Source organism: Crocodylus siamensis, chromosome 3, assembly GCF_052110815.1.
Source record: "Crocodylus siamensis isolate JL-2025a chromosome 3, ASM5211081v1, whole genome shotgun sequence".
NCBI classification, from domain to species: Eukaryota; Metazoa; Chordata; order Crocodylia; family Crocodylidae; genus Crocodylus; species Crocodylus siamensis.
Window position 1 is genome coordinate 137129141 of NC_143397.1, and position 12993 is coordinate 137142133.

The 12993-nt window shown below is 51.4% G+C and overlaps 1 protein-coding gene across 3 annotated transcripts in view; it reads left to right on the forward strand.

Annotated features, from left to right (window-relative positions):
• The window catches only part of PIGN (phosphatidylinositol glycan anchor biosynthesis class N), a 162044-nt gene that overhangs the window by 496 nt on the left and 148555 nt on the right, over window positions 1–12993 (forward strand). The window lies entirely within an intron of this gene.

Below are 12993 nucleotides of genomic sequence, written 5' to 3' on the forward strand. Positions count from 1 at the left end.
AGCCTGGGCTCCATGGTTGGCAGCAGCTGCTTAAAGCCTGGGCTGGCAGTGGTGTGCTGAGCAAAATGGCCTTGCATGCCATGCCAGGGGTTGCTGACCCCTGGTTTAGAGAACACCTTTGGTGACCAGCTGCAGGTGTGGCTCTTCAAGCACAACTGAAACCCTGCTGAAGGCAGGCAGAGCTTATATCATCCTTTTTTTCTCTTCTACACTTAATCTGAGCCTTCAAGAGGCTGTGAACCTTCCTCCTCCGAAGTTGGAGTATGTGTATTAAGTGGAGGAGCTGTTTTTCTGCCCAGAATAAAAGCACCCTGCTTTGATTCCTCCTCCACAGTACAGCAGCCATGGTACTTTAAGTTACCTGACTCCCTCAGCTGCAGAGCAGATCATTGTTCTCAAGTGATCATCTCTCCCTTTTAGTGGTCCTGATGCTCCCCTAACTGGGCTAAACTTAGGGAAATTTTGCTTCCTGTTAATGCTGTATTTCCCAGCCTCTTCTGTGCTTTTCCAAATCGTAGATCCACCCACGGAGACTACTCTTTAGGAGTAGCTGTGGTTTCGGCTTCAGTTATGCAGGAAAGAGAGGGCAAGCCATTTGAGATTAGGCTGTGTTCTGTGCGGCCAACGCTAGAAAAATCTTTTTTTTTTCTCCATTCTGCCTTTCAAAAACTAGGTATTTATTATTTGGGAGTATGTATGTGGAAAAAAAATACAGTAGTACTAACAGAGTTTGCACATTTTTGCAGTGACTATTGCTGCACTCAGAGCCATCCCTGGGGGTGCAAATTGGGGCCACCACTCTGGGCCCCCCACTTTGGTGGGCACTGCAGAGCTAGGCAGAGTGGCCACGGTGACTCTGCCACTGCTACTGCCTTCATGTCCAGCCACTTGTTACTGTACCCCCTCCCCCCGCCAATGGTGACAGCAGCTTCTTCGGGTCCAGGGCAGGTGGGGTTGAAGTGGAGGAGGGGCCCCACACCCCATTTAGGTTGGCCTTGCCTAGAGGTGTGTGGGGCATATCAGCCTGTGCGGGGCCTGAGGATGGGGTGGTGAGCAGGTGGAGCCAGGGGTGGGTGTGAGTGGCTGGAGCTGGCAGTGCATGGTGGTCATGGTGAGGCCTATGCAGCACTGACTGTGGGGCCTGGGGTAGTTGCCTAAATTTGCACCCCCACCCCCCCAGGGACAGCCCTGGTTGAACTTGCTAAATCTTGACATTTACAGTACAAATGTGTGCTGGTGGAAATATGGATGGCACAAATTAGTGCAAAGTCTTAGCATTGGAAGTACTTTCTTGATTATGTTCTCCAGGAACATATGTTGGAAGACGTTAACTTGAATGCCCTAGACAACATCTATGAAAACTGTGGCTGGAAGGGAACGTCTGACTATCCTATGAGTATTTTCTAAGTAGTCATAGGGTTACCATTCATCTGGGTTTTCCTGGACATGTCCTCTTTTTTGTGTCCTCCCATATCTGTCCATCCAGTGTTCTTTAAAATATGAACAAATGTCTGGGATTTTGGTCTGCTCAGCATCAAAGTTTTTCTTGGCACTTCTCAGCTTGCCCTAGCAAGGAGCTGCTTGGGGCTGGGAGGAGTGGGGATAAGGTGATTGGAGGCAGGGGGCGCCATGTTCATTTGCACGTGCACACACATGTGGCTGGCATGCAGCCAGGCAAAGTGGTAGGAGCAGCCCTGGCAGCTGTGTGCAGGTAAGTCTGGGGAGTGGGGGTTGGACAACCAGGGCTTGGGGGCTGTGTGGGGCTTGTGAGTTTGTGGGGGGGGAGGGGTGGCAGGGGTGTGTGGAGGGGACAGGTGTGTGAGGGGGGCAGGTGCCTGCTAGTGCTGGGGGATGCTGTCCAGGCACTGGTGCTGCAGCAGCACAGAGGGGGCAGGGATGGAACCACCTGCCCCACCGGTGGGGGAAGGGGCCAGGGGGCCATTGCAGGCAGTGGGGAGCTGCATGGCCGTACCTTCAGCATCAGGGTTGTTGCCCTTGCTCACAGGGATGGGGTGGCCAGGAGACACTGCAGGGCTTGGGGGAGCAGGGGACTGTAGGTCAGGAGTGAAGGGCTGAGGGGGCTGTGGCTTGGGAGTGAGGGGCACCAGGGGGAGGGGTAAGGGACTGTAGGTCGGGAGTACAGGGTACTAGCAGTGCCAGGGGTTGTGGGTCAGGAGTCAAGGGCACCAGCAGGGATGGAGGACTGTGGGTTGGGAGTGAGCCTGGGAGGTGGGATACTATGGGTTGGTGTGAGGGGCACTGGCAGGGCCAGGGGTTTGTGGGTTGGGAGTGGGGGGAAGCAGCAGGTCTCAGGGTGGAGGGGCTATAGCCTGGGGGTGAGGGGCAACTCCATGGGCAGGGGCAGGGCTCTGGCATATCACTGCCCGCTCACAATCATATCCCTGCCCCCTACCCCCCTGGCAGGTGGCCTTTTTTTTTTAAACTGAAAATATGGTAACCCTAAGTAAAATTAGTTCATTAAACTAATCTAGACACTGTTATGGAGGATATAAAGCAGTCTGATTATTACCTAAAATTGGATCTGTGTTACGGATGTAATTTGTTTCAGTTAAGCCAATTCCAGTATTCATTAGAAAATATCAGTATTGTAGATGTACCCTAAAATAGTCGCGTCCTAGCCTTTTTGGGTTTTCGTAAGATCAGAACCAATCCCTTTACTATTGAGAAATTACTGTTAGTTATGGTACACCATTGGAAAGGGCTGTATGCAAGAAATAGTGCCTGGTGTGGAATGAGGCTTCTCTATTTCTAAATGCATTTAATTTTCAACTCCTTGTACTCCAGACACATATGGACACTTGGTTCCCCAGGAGCAACTAACAGCGGTGCACCTTGTGCTGCCGCTGTTTGTCCCTGGGGAACACCTGTGCCATGTACACTCTGGCACATGGCAGGTTACTTTAGAGCTGTCCCCAGCAGCCTTACCTGGGGTTCTGGGGGCCTCCCAGGGCTGAACCAGTGGCAATCCTGCCATGTGGAGCCTGGCTGGCAGCGAAGAGTGGCTCCAGTTGGCCAAGCTCTGGTTTTTGCTGTGTGCATTGCTCTACTTTTTTTCCTTTTCCTTTTTCCTTTTTTTTTTTTTTTTTTTGATCCCTGGATATGCAGGGGTCAAAAAAACTAGGGGTGGACTGATGGAGATTTTTTGGGGTGATACCAATGGCTGATTTTTAGTGAGCCATGTCAGCCGATACTGATCAGTGTGCAGCTGGGCAGCATAGAGAGTGGCGTCTGGCTGGTAAGTCTGTTGTGGGGGAAGGGGTTCATAGTTCATATTCATAGTTTGTAGGCTCGGGAGGGACCTGAGCAGATCATCAAGTCCGACCCCCTGCCTTGGCAGGAAAGAGTACTGGGGTCAAATGACCCCAGCAAGGTGTTCGTCTAGCCTCCTCTTAAAGACCCCCAGGGTAGGAGCCAGCACCACTTCGCTTGGAAGTTGGTTGCAGATCCTAGCCGCCCTGTCAGTGAAGTAGTGCCTCCCGATACCTAGCCTGAATCTACCCTCTGCCAGCTTGTGACTGTTATTTCTAGTCACTCTTGGTAGTGCTCAGGGGAACAGGGACTTCCCCAGTGCCTGCTGGTCCCCTCTGACTAGTTTGTAATAGGCCACTAGATCCCCCCCTCAGCCTTCTCTTGTGGAGGCTGAACAGGTTCAGGTCCCTTAGCCTCTCTTCATAGGGCCTACCCTGTTGCCCCCTGATCATGCGAGTGGCCCTCCTCTGGACCCTCTCCATGTTGTCCACATCCTTCTTGAAGTGCAGTAGCCAGAACTGGACGCAGTACTCCAGCTGCGGCCTGACCAGTGCCGCACAGAAGAGGAGTATCACCTCCTTGGACCTGCTTGAGATGCATCTGTGGATGCATGACAAGGTGAAGTCGGCCTTCCTGACTACATCCCCACACTGCCGGCCCATGTTCATCTTGGCATCAATGATGACTCCAAGATCCTTTTCTGCCTCTGCATGGGGGAGAAGGGAGTTCCCCAGCCTGTAGGTATAGTGCTGGTTGTTCTTCCCCAGGTGCATCACCTTGCACTTGTCTGTGTTGAAACCCATCCTGTTCTCATCCGCCCACCCCTGTAACCTGTCTAGGTCCAATTGTAGCCTGTTGCTTCCTTCTAGTGTGCCCACATCCCCCCACATCTTAGTGTCATCAGCAAATTTGAACAGGGTGCTTTTTACCCCCTCGTCCAAGTCACTGATGAAGATGTTGTACAGTAGGGGCCCGAGGACCGAGCCCTGGGGGACCCCACTGCCCACATCCCTCCAGGTTGAGAAGGACCCATCCACTACCACCCTCTGGGTGTGGCCCTCCAGCCAGTTGGCGACCCACTTGACTGCGTGGGTGTCGACACCACAGTCCACCAGTTTCTCAATGAGAATGGGGTGAGAGACAGTGTCAAAAGCCTTCCAGAAGTCCAGGAAGACTATGTCCACTGCTACCCGTGCATCTAATGATTTAGTGATCTGATCATAAAAGGCCACCAGTTGGTCTGACAGGACCTGCCACTGATGAACCCGTGTTGGTTGCCCCTAAGCATGCTGTCTCCTGGTGGCCCCTCGTGGATGTGTTCCAGAAAGTGCCAGAATAATTTTCTCAAACAGCTTGCCTAGGATCGAGGTAAGACTAACCGGCCTATAGTTTCCTGGGTCCTCCTTCCTCCCTTTTTTGAAGATGGGAACCACACTGGCCTTCTTCCAGTCCTCTGGCATCACACCAGAGCACCATGAATGCTCGTACAGCTGTGCCAGAGGTCCCGCAGTGACCTCAGCTAATTCCCTCAGCACTCTGGGGTGGAGATCGTCCGGACCAGCTGATTTAAATACGTCCAGTCCCTCCAGAAGTTTCCTGACTAGATCCTCACTGACCCTTGGCCTAGGTGCGCCTTCCCTGGGGCCTCAGGGTGTCCCAGTGTGGGGGGCTGATCTGGTCCCTTCTCAAGAAAATGGAGGCAAAGAAGTTGTTAAATATCTTAGCTTTGTCATCTGGTGTGACGACCAGATTTCCTAGCGTGTCTTGCAGGTGCCCTACGTTACCTGGTACCTTCTTTTTGCCCCCTATGTATTTAAAAAAGGACTTCTTGTTGTCCTTGGTCCGGGTCGCTACTCCCAGTTCGATCTCCGCCTTGGCCTTCCTGACTGCCCCCCTGCATCCCTGAGCAGTATAATCCTCCCTGGTGATGGCCCCTCCCTTCCATTGGGTGTACGCCTCACTTTTAGCTAAGGGACATTCCTGGATGCTTTTGGTGAGCCATGGGGGCATTTGCACCCTTCTGCCCCCTTTGATCCGTGTTGGGATTACCTCCCTTTGGGCTTGGAGGATCATCTCCATAGGGAGCGACAACTCTTCTTGGACACCTGGCTCCCCTCCCCTCCGGGACCTCAGTGCCTCCCTGACTATTCTTCTTAGCTCATTGAAGTCCACCCTCCTGAAATCTAGGGCTGCTGCCTTTCTGTAGGCCTTTGCCACCTTGCGCTGGATGGTGAATTCCAGCAGGCGATGATCGCTGTCGCCCACGTGGTCGAGCACCTGCAGCCCCCTCACCAGGTTGTCGCCTGTGGCCAGCACCAGATGCAACAAGGTGTCTCCCCTGGTGGGGCTGTGCGCCTCCTGGGTTAGAGAGAGGTTTTGGCTAGGAACCTACGTGAGCAGTCAGACCTGGCTGACTGCTGTTCCCAGCAGATGTCTGGAAAATTCAGGTCACCCATGATGACCACATCCTTTGACCTAACTACCTCCGTGAGCTGACTTAAGAATTCCCGGTCTAGCTCTTCCCCTTGGTTGGGTGATCTGTAGTAGTGAGGGGGAGGGAAGGGGTGTGGGGTGGGGTGGGGGAAGATCAAGGCCCCATGGTGAGGGAGGGAGTGGGGCTGGTAGGGACAGGAGCAGATACTGCACAGCCGGGGTAGGGCGGAGCAGCTTGTTTGGGGGATGTGGGGAGGGGGGGCAACTCCCACTGCTGCACGCACCCTGGGAGGGCATGAGGGGCGTGTGCCTCTGGTTCTACATGCAGCTTGAGGGCAGGCTGCCCAGGATGAGGGCAGGCTACTGCTGCAGACTAGGGCTGGGGGCAGTGCTTTTCCTGGTGTGGGGCTGGGCTGCGCTCAGGGCAGGCAGTGGCGGTGCTTGGAGGTGGCTACAGCGGGGCTGCAGCCACCCCAAAGTTCACTGTAACCCCCCAACTTTCCCTCCCAGCGCCTCTGCTGCCTGCCCGAAGTGCAGCCTAGCCCAGCTCCCTGCTGGGAAGAATTGGGCACTGCCTGCAGCAGCAGCCTGCCTTCTGCTTCAAGCACAGATCTGGGGGCATAAGTCCCCTCATGCCCTGCTGGGGGTGTGTGCAGGAGTGGAAGCTGCCCCCATTCCTCGTGTCCCCCCAGATGAGCTGCTCATGGCTCCATCCCACATCCTGCCCTGGCTGTGTAGCACCTACCCCGCCCTAGCTTCAGCCCTGCTCCCTCCCTCACTGCAGTGGCCTAGATCTTTCCCCTCCCTTCTCTCCCTGCCCCCCCCCACTTCCCTTACAACAGATTTACCAGCTGGACCCTGCTACTTTCCGGTTGCTGAGCTGTGCTCCTGGCCACCTGCGCTACGCTTTGCCTGTGTTCATGCACAGGCCATTTATTGGCAACATGATCAGTTACATCAGCCAAAAAAAGCCAATTGCTGATGCTGTCAATTTTCCTTATATCAGTACCGATGTATCAGTGCACCTCTTTTTTTTTTTTTTAAAAGTGTGGAGAACAACTGAATGTGCCGTATGTGGTAACGCAGACATGTCTGTGGCACCACTTGCTGCACAGCTGTGCTCGCCTGTATGTGTAAGAGAAGTTTCATAGAGATGGCAAAAGCATGGTAAGAACAGCATGTTCTACAATCCCTCCCCCCCCCCCCCCACCCAAAAGATCACTTTGTTGCTTTCATTATTGTTTAATGAAAAAAAAATCTCTGCGCTCCAGGAGTAGCAGCGAAGGATCTAACAAATTCTCAGATTTCTAACCACCTTATGACTAGATACAAACAATTACTGATATGCAGACTTAAATATTCAAGGTAATGGAAAGAACATGCAGCAGTAGTAAATCTGGTTTCTGTTGTGTGAGTTTTTTAATGTGAAGTTCAAGTCAGTTCTTTCTTAAATAGTAAGTGTTTTGTAGCAGAGGGAGTTTTGCTTTTTGTTTTAGTAATATTTTTGGCTTTTAGTAATAGGATTTCATTACAGTACTGGCCTTGGTATTTTCTCTTTCACTAAGAAGTGAAAAGATGTGGCAGTTGGTTGTACATATTTAGGTAGACAATCCTTATAACTTATAAAAGAATTGAAATGCTACATATTAAAATATCTTCAGTAGACTTTTAGGAAATTTATATCACAGTATACTTGATTTTATTTTGAAGGTTTTTAAATAATTACCTGAAGTATGTTTGCAGTTGTTCAGAGGCCAGAAATGAATGTGGCTTATGGGTGCAAAAACAAAATAAACCCCCCTCCCACCAAAAAACAAGACAGCACGCTGAAACTCTGTTAAGAGAGTGAGCTGATATTTTTGGGTCTAAAATGGCATTGGCAGTATTGAAGGTGGACATTCTTTCAGTAAAAGAATTCTAGTAGAATTAGGCAATTCGAAACCTAGTTAGTGAAAATAGGTTTGTATTTTAAATCTAGCGTTTAGCATACTTTAACCAATGTACAAGTCTTTTATGTGAGAAGTTTTGAACTTCTGAAGTGTTAAGCAGCTTGAGAAACTGAATATTTAGCATTTGGTGCCTGGTTAAGAAAATGCCTCATCTTTCAGCAGCCTCTAGTGGCCTTTGGCACACATTGCAGAATTAATCCACGTTAGAATTGTTGGCAAAATTTGTGCATGGGGCTTTTTTTTTCCTGTCTGTCTTTTTTTTTTTTTAGCAGAAAAAAAGTTAAACACTGGTGTTAAAGAAGACCTGATCCATTGCAATCAATGAAATTGCAGCTACTTATGTTAAGGAATTAATTCTTTCCAATGACCTAAAAACTACTGTGGAAGCGATGACATTTCAGCTCAACTTCAGTTTTGTGGAGAGAAGACTTTATTGTGTAAAATCTGGTCTTTAAAAAAAATAATTGAAATGAGAGTCTGGATTTAAATATTCCCCTGACTTTTTTTTTTAAACTTAGTCATTGTGGTCATGTGCAAGAACCAGAAGGTGTGGACAGAAATAATGATTGCAGTTGTTCAGATGGCCAGCTGTACAAATGTGCCTGCCTTTTGAAATGTTCTAAAATCAGCTGAAGCATTCCATAAGAACAACTTTTGAAATGAGCCACTTTTCGAATCTCGTGGTGTTCTACTCTTTCTTATGAGCAGGGATCCTGGTTTTCTCTGCTTAAAAATCACAAATTCTCCAATTTTTAAAATTTTTGCAAATTCTCTGATTTAAAATACCCTAAATCCACGATTAAAATAAAACGCCACTATATGTGTATGTATATGTATGTATCAATTAAACACAATGTTTTATTGATGTGTTTACAATTTTGAAACAATTTGGAAGTCTACTAGTGCCTCAATCACCATGGTAAAATAAATTCTAAATATCTATACATTTTGGTATTTGAATTTGGGTTTCTTATCATGGAAAACCACAGCTCCCCCTGCCCCCGTTGCTCACCAGGACATAGAACCAGGCCCCTCACTCTCCATCCACAGCCCCCTCCCTTTCCCCAGCCCTGCTGGAGGGGGCCCTCAGTTGCCAGGGCTAGGGGGCCAGAGACCTGGGTCCACAGCCCCCTACCCCTCTGCAGCAGCATCTGAGCCCTGGCTGCCCCTTGCAGGAGGTGGCAGCTGTTGCAGTGGAGCGGAGCCTGGCTCCGCCACTCTGGGCAGCAGGGCCAGAGCAGAGCCCAAGAGTGGGGTGGAGGTGGATATGTGCTGCCTGCTGTGGGCTTCAGGCTCCCTGTCCTGCCTGCCCATCCCGTGTAGCCTCTGCAGTCCAGGAGGCAGGACCCAGCATGAGGGCAGAGCAGGGTATGGTAGGGAAGCTTGTTACCGCTGCTGGGAGCTCATCCCCACACTGAGGGGCGCAACTCTGTACTGCTGCCCCTGCTGCTGGATAGGCAGGGGGGCACCTTACCAGGGCAGTGTGGGACTCCCAGCAGTGGTAACAAGCTTCCCTGTCCTGTTCTGCCCTGCTGTGCTAGGTCCCACCTGCTGGGTTGCGGAGGCCCTCAAAGGAGAGCAGCAGGGTGGGGAGCCCGAGCCTGCAGTGGGCAGCCTGTACCCATTCCTGTCCCACACACACATTTGGGGCATACATGCCCCACAACTGCCCCCTGAAAGAGTTGCCTGCGGCAGCTCCCTCCCACTCCCTGCCAGGGCCCTGCAGCCACACATAGCCCTGGGCCGCATGTGCTGCCTGTGCTGGGCAGCACCCCCAGCCCTGCCCAACTGCCCCCCTCCCTCCTTTTGGGGCCCTCAATCCCTCCTTCTCATCTCTTCCCCCCTGCGGCCAGACTTACTTGCAGGAGCTGCTCTCCCAGCTGCCTGGCGGCCATGCATGTGTGTGAATGTGCACATGCACATGGCACCTCTTGCCTGATTGCGCTTCTGCTCCCCTGAGCCCCTTGTAAGCTGGAACTTTGCAGAGAGGTCTTTGCAAAAGTGGAAGATCTGCATTTCTCCCTTAAAATGAGAAATCCATTTTTTTTTCCTTGGGTAAAAAGGAAAATCCACATTTTTTTTCCCCCCATTTTTCTGTGGGAAATGGAAAACCCAGAAGCAGAGTGCGGTGGGCAGTCTAGCAGCCTGACTGACGGCCTGCCAGGTTGTCCAGCTGCTGGGTCCTGCTTCCGGGTCCCTCTACATCTCTGCTTTAGGGAGAGGAGAGGTTTAGGGGATGAATTTCCAGCAGCAAGGGGCCAGGGAGCCCCCATACTGTTGCCACAGCTGGGAGCACTTGGCACTGGGAGCTTGTTCTCCATGCCACTCACTGCTCCAGTCCTCTACCTGCCCCTGCGCTGCTGCTGCTGGGCATTCCCACCCCTTTACTCTGGGGAGAGGGTTTGGGGGAGGATCTGGGGACTAGAGATGGGTAGTCCAGTGGTGGAGTCCCCTGGACCTTTGTTAGGTCCCATGTTCCTACTGCTTGTCTCTGCTGCCAGAGTCTCATGTATCCCACTGGCCGTGGAGCTGAGATTTTGGCTCTCCATCCCCCAGTCCCTTGTACCTCTCGGTTCCTGCAGCCTCCTGTAGCCTACCCTGGTTGGAGAGGAAATGGCTACATGCAGCTAAAACTGTTTTTGAAGTTCTCCAGCTGGGTGATGTGACCAATCAGAGTGCTCCAAAAGTGTTTGGACACTAGACAGCCTGCCAGAGCACCATGATGATGGAAGGGGCAAGGGGGAGCCCGGCTGGCCTGGTTCCCCCCTTCCCCGCCCCCCCCAGCTCCCTGCAGGCAGCAGTGAGGGGGAGGGGGGGGAGAAGCAGGCCTGTCTCCCTCCCTCCCCCCGACCGGACAAGAAGCAGGGGCAGGGCTGTAGGTGGAGTGATGAGGAGCCGTCAGGCCCCAACAAAAGCCTCTTGCCACCATCCTGTTTCCTTTTCATGTCAGTTTTATGGTTTTTACTGGCAAGGCTGCTTTGTTTTTACAACTTCTCTAGGAAAATTAGGGAAACTATATATCTTGTAGCAATACAGCATTTAATATATTTGGTTAAATCAATTCGTATGTAACGGGGCAGTAGACATCCTGTGGCAGAGGCTCAATTGTGGGTGGTTACTCAAGGAGTGCCCTCAGGCAGTTAAAAACCCCAGAGAGAGAAAGCAGAGAGCCCCAGCCAGGGGGAAGAAACTGTCCATGAGCAGGAGATGGACTGAAAGCCAGACAAGCTTGACACTAGGAAAGAGCCAGAGCACAAAGACCTCTCCTGCAGCCTGGGGAAGGGCTGTCAGTTTTTGATGTGCTGATTTCCTTCTTCTGTAAGAACTGTGCCTGCAGTGCAAAAGGTGAAAAGCCTCGTTGGGCAAAGCCAGGCTGTAAAAAGGCAGCAGGCTTCCCAGCCTGCTTACATGCTACTGTGACCAGCTTAAGATAAAGCTATGATATGGCATGGGGTGGCCAGCCTGTGGCAGTGGCTGGTCACAGATCAGGCAGGGAGCAGAAAGCAGAGTGACAGATCAGGAGGAGAAAGGGAATCTGAGTGATACGTGGAGAGGATGTTGGGCTTACTTTGTGGCATGCCTGCCAAAAAGGTTGGCCCTCCACTGATTATATATTTGGATTTTCTGATTCAAGGTCTTCTTTTATTATGTCTTCTGCCAGGCCTCATACTCTGTTTAATGTGATCTCATTAATGGTTTAGCTAAGATGGTGATTGATTCATTTACTTTGCTGACCAAACTCTTTGTTAAACCTGCAAAGGTCCACTTTGTGGTCACTCAGGCAGGCTTTGGGCTCTGCTTTAACCACACATGCAGCTTAGGCTAGGCCCTTTGAAAATTGCTAAGGTTGGCAATGTTCCCGTACACAATTATGAGGGACAAACATCTGCTAAAAGCATATGAATACAAGGATGAAAGGCAGTCAGAGTTAAAAGTTGCAGTGAGCAGCCTGTGGTTGTTCTTCTAATGGTAAATGTTGTGTCTAGGTGAATGAGTAGCAACTATATAGTTTCAAGTTAACTCTCATTTCCTCACTTTTCTGGACTTGTTTCAAGTAGATTGTGGTACAGTTAAGGTGGCTACTCCTACAACAAAGCCATTTTGTTAGTAATCCTCTGTAATGATGTAGTGCATGAAGTTTTTTAACTAGGATTAAGGACTTCAGCTGACCCTGTATAAACACAGCATTAAAAAAGCACACCTTACTCTAGTGCTTCCCAGCCTTTTCCTCAGTACGATTCCATTTAAACATTGGAATTTTTGCAACCCAAATGATGCAGAGAAGATAGATCAGCGCTGTCTTTCCCCATAGGTGGCACAGCTGAAGCCAAGCCTGTGCAGTAGGGAGGATGAAGGCCATGGGCTCTGGGTTCCCCATCCTGCTGCTCTTCCCTCCAGGGGCCTCTGCAATCCAGCAGGTGGGACCAGGCATGGGAGAACAGAGTGGGATGGGGAGTCTCAGTGCTGCTTCTGGCAGCCCCGCACCAGCTGTGCTGTCATAGTAAAGCACTCTCTACCCGCCTGGCAGCGGTGGAGGTGGCGGCAGCATGGAGTTGTGGCACCAAGCCTTCCTGCTGCACTCTGACCTCCAGCACTGGGTCCTGCCCACTGGGCCATTAAGGCCTGGCGGGGGACACAGGGAGCCCCAAGCCTGTGGCGGGCAGTCTGCATCCATCCTTACCCCATGCACAGAACTGGCGGGCACGCATCTTCCCATGCCTCCCTTTTCAGGAGTATACACAGCAGTGGACAGCCAACCCCCACTACCACCCCTCCCAGACAAGCGGCCTGTGGCTCCATCCTGTTCCCCCAACCAGGCCCTGCATTCCTGCTCTGCCTTGGCTGTGAGCCCCTTTACCCCTGTTTCACTCCCTCCCTCCATCCCCATGGGGGGCTCAGTCTGCCCTCTGTCCCATAGACTTACATAGAGGCTGGTGTGGGAGTTGCTGTCCCCACTGCCTGCCTGCCACCTGCATGTGTATGGTGCATATGCACATGGCGCTCCCTGCTTGATTGCCCTGTTCCTTCTCCCCCCAGCCCTAAGCAGTCCCTTGCAGGCTTGAACTCTGTTAGCCTGCAAGGGGAACCCAGTGTTCCTTGCTTTTTTTTCTGTGAGTTTCATCATAATCGGTGGACAATGCTGCATGTCTTTGCAACCCCATTTTTAATCATTGCAGACCTAAATGGGGTCATGACATCAAGGTTGGCAACCGCTGCCTTACTGCCGGGGCTTGCAGTCTCGGCAGTGGCAGTTTCTAGAAGTTTAAGGACACAGATTATTCATGGTTTTGGACAGAAGTGTTGACTGACTGTGGGGTGGTTCTGTCCAGACTATTGATGA